Raw genomic sequence first — 8,050 nt, forward strand, 5'->3', positions numbered from 1 at the left:
TCTGCAATTCTCCATCTGTGATCCTTGGAGAGTCTTTGGCCAGTCAAACTTTCATACTCGCCGTGCATTAAGACAGTATAGACACACGTCCTTTTCCTGTCAGATTCATAACATCTTTAGTTGGTTATAACTTCTTAATTATTGCCCTGATGGTCAAAATGGGGATTTTCAATTCTTTAGCTATTGTCTTACAGCCACTTTCTAGTTTGTGATGCTCAACAATCTTTTGCTACGCATCAGAACGATATTCTGTGGTTTTACTCATTGTGATGGATGATTAAGGGGATTTGGCCTTTGTGTTTCCTCATATTTAAACTTCTGTGAAACACGAAGTCATAGCTGGACAGTTTCATGTTCCTAGTCACCCTGGTGTACTAAAAAAGGTAAATATTAATGGGAATATACTTCAGAGATATTTTACTCGTAAAAAATTCTAGGGGTTTCAATAATTGTGGCCAACATGTTTTGGAGAAAAACATTTATTTCATAATGTGATTTCCCCCCACTTTCAATTCTTTTACTTCAATGAAAGGTTAGAATTTTGCACATTTTTTGAATGAAAGATCACAAGGATAATCGATGCAGATTTATTTTTTACAGCCAATTTTGATCATATTTACCAGGGGGTTCAATAATTGTGGAGGGCACTGTATATAAGGAACATGATGTTGGTTGCCTTATGGGCAAGGAAAAAAATGTTTGATATTGAACTAGTTTTAACTTCTGAAGGTCGTTAGACATGGTGGTGGCTAAAGATGAGGACAGCTTGTGATGAGTCAAGAGAAATTTCTGAAAAAAAAACGAAGGTTAGGTGAAATGAGTATTTAAACTAAAAATAACCTTAGAAAAAAAGATCATAGCATAATGTATTTTAGATTATTGTAATGGTTCTAATTTGAGTCAAACATTTGTATTTTGACATTTGTGAACTATTAAGGGTTGACTATGACTATGATTATTTTAGTTACAGTCCTAGGAGGCTGTTGAAAAGATTATTTGCTTATAATGAGAGAGAAAGAGACTGCTTGAGTGGACTGCTGAGAGACTGCTTGATACTCAGTCTGTTTTTCTGTTATCAGTCAGCCAAAGAAAACTCAAGTAAAGCAAGATAATGAACCAAAACAATCCAGCTGACTTTTCTAAAATCAAATGAATAATGAACAGACATGCTTTGAAACTGGTTAAGAGGCCATAAATAAAAACATTAGATAAAAGATACAGGAAAATGTAAGGTTAAACTGTCATTTAAAATTTTAATATTTTTAGAGAAAATATATAAATAAGAAATATGAGCGGTTCATAGTCAGGGATGAGTGTGAGTGTTAATTCATGTTTTGAACAGTATGTGTTGGTTAAGGACAACCATTCTGTCTGAATAGTGTGTATAAATTTGTCATTTAACCTCTGGAAAGAGTGTTTTAGTATTATAGATAGGTTAAGGCAAATGACAAATTTGAAAGTAAGCTGAGGATTGTGAGTCAATCTGATGAGAAGGCAACACAGAACATAGGACGAGCTTTAAGTTGATTGATCATCGAGCTCTGTCTGTTAATTGTTATTTTGGTCATTTATGATGTGCAGTAAATTTGAATTACTTTCTGGACAGGTTTAAGTATTGATGTGTAAATTAGAATTGTGAAGTCGTAGATAGCCGTCAGTCATGTGTTGAGAAAATGTTATAGATTTGACAGCAACAAACACGTAGGCTAAGTAAATATCAGACTATCCAGAGAGCCCTTAACAGTTAGGCTATGTATTGTAAAAAGGGAGAGATTGTCATTCGACTGACGTTGACAAAAGTGTGGAAACCACAACCTGACCTGACCAATTGATGACCTGGAGAATGTTTGTAGATGACTGAATTGCGAGACCAACGACAGGCCTGAAAAGCAGGATACGCTGTGAGACTCGGGGCCACTGCCCTTTAAAACAATTTGATAAGAAGATGAAATTGTGGCTTTAAGTAATATTTTTGTTTAAGAGGCAAAGAAAGATGTCTAAAAGAAATTTGGCTGAAGGACAACGTTTGGGTTAACAAACTTTATCCAAACAAATGTTACCAAATAAATATTAACAAATATTGCAGTTTTCCTGTAGCTCAAACATTAGAGTTTGACACCTGTAACGCCAAGGTCATGGGTTTGATTTCTGAGGGAAAGCAAGAACTGATAAGAATGTAAATGTGTATCTTGAAATGTAAGTTGCTTTGGATAAAAGCGTCTGATAAATGTAAGAGAATCTTATTATGTTAAATTGATGCACAAGATGAGATCTCGTGCATCAAGAGGAGGATGATCACAGTTGGAGTCACATTTGCTGAAAGCCATCGCACAGGTGGGAAGATAAATGTTGGAAGAACACTGGGTTTAATTGGGTAAAAGCCCTGCAAGAAGCCATTCTTCCCCCGAACAAAATTGCTGTGTGCATTGTTTGTATTTTTAAGTGTGCTAATAACAAGAATTGTTTCGACAGGAAACGCCAGGGCAGATGCGGCAGCACAGCAGACAAAAGAAAACTATGTGACAATAACCTCAACATTTGTTTTTCTTTACAGAAGATGCAGACTTTTGCACACATGACATGAGCAAACACACACACACACACACACACACACACACATGAACAAATGGTCAGATAAGAGCCTTTCAACTCTTCAGGGGGGCCAGAAGGACCATTTGCATTCAGGAAAACCCAGAGGGTTAGAAGAATTTGTCTAAAACCAGCACAGGAGTGAAATGGCAGGGCAGACTGTGCCCAGTGAAAACAATAGCTATGAATGAATTTGACTAGTAATCCTGGCCTGGGTCATTATTGTGGCAGAAAGATCCCACACCTTGCGCAGCGCATAACTTAACATTTTCATTTTGCAGGATGTCAGAACGGATTGAACCAAACAGAACTGATTCTGTATTGTTTTGTTAACATGAGCAACATGGGTTGAATGTTTTTTTAGGGGAACAAGGACCCTGAGTGCTATTCAATGAGCAAGAAATTATCCGGTGATATGTTTCAGGTTGAAAATTTCACAGGTCACACCAAAGGGACGACAAGACAAGCGTTCACTAACAAAATCACTTAAGGTCTCCATTCGCAGGTGACAGCAGACAGTAAATGACTCATTCCAGTGGGGGTGCGATCGTGATCTAAGGGAAAATCTTGTAAGGATTTGAAAATGATTAAAGGGTGTTAGACCTGGGTCCAAGCATCTGACCTTAACCACACCAACCAACGTCAGCAACCCAAAACGCCAACGCAAAGAATAAAAGTGGGGGATCAATGATATGTGCTAGAAACTATCTCCCCTGCCAACGTTGGAAAAATCCTCTCTACGGCATGCAAAGTGTCATATTGGTGAAGATGGAACGTCCATGAGGCAACGAGATGATCAACATATCTGGAGAAAATGCTGACCAATTAATGGTTGAAGAAAAGTTTATAACTGTTCTTGAATTAAGACTTGAATTAATTCTATTCTCAAAGATTTAACAGTATAATGGGTTTGATTAGAAAACAAGAGTGAATTTTTTTCTATGTTGTTTATCAGAGAATGATAAAGAGGAGGAATATTGTTATGGGAAAAATTCAGTATTACTTAATTTTCATCGTTTCCAAACTGTTAATATCATTTAGTCATGTGTTTCTGTGAGGGTCTCTTACAGCTGAAGAGACATGAAAGAACAAACACAATAACGCCAGATGGGCCAGGAAGTTAACCGACACCTGGGGTACGAGAAAGAGTTTTAGTCAAGGAATACAGGGTGTCGTATAATAATAGGGTCCCAGGCCCCCTCCTGAGGGAAGCAGGAGGTCATTTAGATTGTAAATGAAGGCCTTTTTTAGTTCTCAGGGACAAAGAACAGCATGACCTGCCCGGGGGAAACCAGTCCATACCAGCTTGAGATATAAGATGTCTTTAAGGAAATTTACAGAAACTGGGAAGGGAGGAGTCAAGAATGTCAGAAACCTGTATAAAATGTCTATGTTCATTGAGTCCACTAGGTTATTTCTGTTTCACATCTGGGTGGCTGCGGTTGTGAAAAGAATCCTCAAAGAATAAACCTTTTCTCTTTAAAACAGTTTTGCCTCTTGAAAGTTTCTTACACCTTTGATGCTGTTTTTATTAATCTCTGAAAATTGCTTTTACAGCAGGCACAGCAAGATACGCAGTACTCGTTCCTTCTCTAGAGAGAACCGAGGTTACGTTAGTAACCGAGTACGTTCTCTTACGAGAGGTTCTCTCGTACTGCGTAATATCTTACGCTATGGGGAACACAGTGTAAAACGCCGTGCGTGCTGAGATCCAGTACCAAAGTCCCAAGGGCAGGTGCCCGGGGCCCATATAGCACATGATCATCATGGGACTCACAGAGAGTCCAGGAAGAGGGGCTAGAATAGCATCATTCCTTTAATAGATAGCATCCTATAAGGAGCAATTATATCAATAGTGTTTCACACACAGCCAGGGCGAAACTCGGCCTAGTCTGGTGAATATTATGGGTCTTACACACTGCCCATAGAGCTGCACGATCGATCAGCGAGCGTTGCTCAAGCAGTTTTAGTATTCTGGGCCGAAAACATCGGGGCAGACAATACCGATTTAACAGACCGAAAGCAGCTTAGCCTGTAAAGCGGGAACCTCTAGGTTATAAAACCTTATAAATGTAGACGGCTGGCGTCCTTCTCCTCGTTAGAGACCGGCAGGGCTGACAGGGAAATCACCTGAGACCTGAACGGTGTGTTGAGGGATTTAGGAACGTACCCATGCCTCGGTTTGAGTATGACTTTCGAGTCATTTGGCCCAAACTCTATACATGTCGCGCTCACTGAGAGCGCTTGCAAGTCCCCAATACGCTTCACTGAAGCGAGAGCCAGAAGAAACACTGTCTTGAAAGACAAGTGTTTGATATCCACTGATTGGATCGGCTCGAATGGGGCACCTTTCATGGCCTCCAAGACCGTGGAAAGGTCCCATATGGGAACTGAGGGAGGTCTGGGAGGGTTTAGCCTCTTAGCTCCTCTAAGGAAGCGAATGACCAGATTGCTCCTTCCAAGTGACTGGCCAAGCGTTGGTTTAGTAAACGCTGCTATAGCCGCCATGTAAACTTTGAGCGTGGATGGGGTCCTGCCCTTGTCCAGTAGCTCTTGTAGGAAGGAAAGAACCTCCGTCACCCCACAATCTGGGGGTGATATGCCACGGGCTGTGCACCAGCCAGAGAACACAGACCATTTCGAGGAATAGAGCCGTCTCGTAGAGGGGGCTCTAGCCTGCGTGATCGTGTTTAGCACTCCCTCCGGGAGGCTAGCGGGTACCCGTTGATGACCCACACATGTAGGGACCAAAGCTCCGGGCGAGGATGCCAGATCGAGCCCCTGGCTTGAGAGAGGAGGTCCCTCCTCACCGGTATCGGCCATGGGGCAGTGCTTGTCAGCTGCATCAGAACTGGGAACCAGGCCTGGTTCTTCCAGAACGGAGCTACTAGTAGCACTGAGCATCCGTTTTCCCTGATCCGCTCTAATACCTGAGGTAGGAGCGCGACGGGGGGAAAAGCATAGAGCGGGCAGCGGGGCCAGACGTGGGCCAACGCGTCCATGCTCTTGGAGAAAAACTTCGGACAGTGAGCGTTTTCTTGAGACGCAAACAGGTCTACTTCCGCTCTGCCGAATGTCTCCCACAGCAGCTGGACTGTCTGTGGGTGTAAGGACCATTCTCCTGCTGGAACATTGTTCCTGGACAGTCTGTCTGGTCCCACGTTCAGGTGGACGGGCACGTGCTCTGCTCTCAGCGAGCGCAAATTGCGCTGAGCCCAGACCAGGAGGCGTTCCGTCAGCCTGTAAAGGTTTCGGGACCTGATACCTCCCTGGCGATTTATATAGGCCACCACTGACATGTTGTCCGAACGGACCAAGACGTGGTGTCCTGTTATCTGGGGACAAAAGCGCCTCAGCGCGTTGTCGACTGCTATCATTTTCAAGCAGTTTATGTGTAGAAGCTTTTCCCGTTCTGACCACTGGCCAAAGAACGGTCTGCCCTCGAGCAGCGCTCCCCATCCCGAGGTGGAGGCGTCCGTGGACACCACCTTCACACTCGAGGAAGTCCCCAGGCTTACACCTGACTGGTACCAGTCGATCGCTTTCCAAGGTTTCAGGGCTGAGATGCATTTCTGATTGACCTTGAGGCGAAAAAGACCGGAGGTCCACGCTCGGCGCGGCACTCGCGCTTTTAACCAGAACTGCAGTAGGCGCATGCGAAGCAGACCCAGCTCGAGTACTGATGATGCTGAGGCCATGAGACCCAGCATCCTTTGAAACTTTCTGAGCGGGACTATAGCGCCGCAGCGGAAGGTTTCCGTCATGCGCTGAATGTCCAGTGTGCGCTGTGGCGATAGCTGAGCTGTCATAGACAGCGAGCCCAATTGACTATGAGACCCAAGTTCTCGAGATGTTCGAGTAACATGGTCCTGTGTTCTATGAGCTCTGAGCGAGTCTGAGCTAGAACCAGCCAATCGTCCAAATAGTTCAAAACTCGCATTCCCCGCAGTTTCAGGGGAGCGAGGGCCGCGTCCATGCACATCGTGAATGTACGAGGTGCTAGGGACAGGCCAAACGGTAGGACTGTGTATTGATATGCCTGGCCCTTGAAGGCGAATCTCAAAAATCGCCTGTGACGTGACGCTATTTGTATTTGAAAATACGCGTCCTTCAGATCTATTGACACAAACCAGTCCCCTTGGTGAACTTGCGAGAGGATTTTCCTGGTCGTGAGCATTTTGAACCGGCGCTTTGCAAGCGCTTTGTTCAGCTGTCTTAGATCTAGAATGGGTCTGAGACCCCCGTCTTTCTTCGGTACCAGAAAATATCTGCTGTACAAACCCCCTTCACTCTGAGCTTGAGATAAAGGCTCTATGGCCCCTTTGCTCAACAGTTTCGCAATCTCGGCTCGAAGTAGATGTGCTACTTCCTTTTCCACCGTGGTTTCGATTCGCGCAGCGCGACTGCGGGGGCGTCGAGCGAACTGTAGCGAATAGCCTCTTTCTATAATGTTCAGCACCCATTCTGATACCCCGGGGAGCTTTGCCCATGCATTCGCACGAATAGCTAGGGGTTGAATGAGATCTGGGCTCTGGCCGCTATATAGTGGTGGCCGTAGAGCTTCGGTATGCTGTAACATAGACGCCGCATCTGCAGCGTTTGAGGCGGGGGGCGCGCTGATCACAGCGGGCAGCCTGTCCGCGCTCGACCCTCCTTGGGCGGATAGCTGAGGGAGAACGAGCGGGGGGGACCCCGTGGGGCTTGTCATGTCTGTGAGTGAATGTGGGCGTATAACCACGGGCACATTTACTGCACTGAAAACACCGTTGGCCTGAGCTGACTGTATGTGTGTTGGTTTCGTTTTTACAGAAACCGAAAGACATGCAGTGTGTAGTGTTTGTGGGCACTGGGTCGTGGGCACGTTCACTACATTTAATGCACAACCGACATGAGTCGATTTTATGTGCGTGAGCCCTGTGGGGCGGGCTGTGTCTGTGTGTAGGAATGGGCACTGGGCAGCGGGCATTTTTACTACACTCATAACAATAGGCCGGAATACCAGGAAAAACACTCTTAGAGAGATTCATCTGGGTCGCCGTAAAAACGGCGTTTGTGTGCAGGCAAGCGGGCCGTGATACCGGCTTGTTTACTGCATAATACACTGGAACAGTCACATTTTCTGGAACTGAACGAGCGAGAAGTTTTGGTGGAAGTCTGGCCGCAGCGAGACTTGAACACCGTCGTTTTCCTAGGCGGGCTAGGAAGACTTTGAGGCGTCTGGCTTTATTTCAACCTTCTGCCGGGGCCCACGTGGGGGGCGGCGGCCGGCAGAGTGAGAGCGCGGTCTCGAGTCTCGGGCCTGTCGACGCTGTGAAGCGGCGGCGGTGGGCTGCGGCTGCGGCTGGGAGCTTCGAGCAGACGGCTGTTTAGTTCTCTGCACCTCAGCGAATCTGTCCGCGAAATCTTTGACGGAAGATCCAAAGAGTCCGGCATCTCAGAGAGCGTCAACCATAAGTGTCTC

The 8,050-nt window shown here is 45.3% G+C and overlaps 1 long non-coding RNA gene across 1 annotated transcript; it reads left to right on the forward strand.

The window, feature by feature from the left end:
- Positions 1-281: 281 nt before the first annotated feature.
- On the forward strand, positions 282-3,320 carry LOC309497229. Its single transcript, XR_014205453.1, has 2 exons — positions 282-649; positions 2,343-3,320. It is a non-coding gene; the product is annotated as an uncharacterized lncRNA (long non-coding RNA).
- Positions 3,321-8,050: the final 4,730 nt, after the last annotated feature.

This window comes from Leuciscus leuciscus (assembly GCF_965113295.1).
Source record: "Leuciscus leuciscus genome assembly, chromosome: 4".
Lineage (NCBI taxonomy): Eukaryota > Metazoa > Chordata > Actinopteri > Cypriniformes > Leuciscidae > Leuciscus > Leuciscus leuciscus.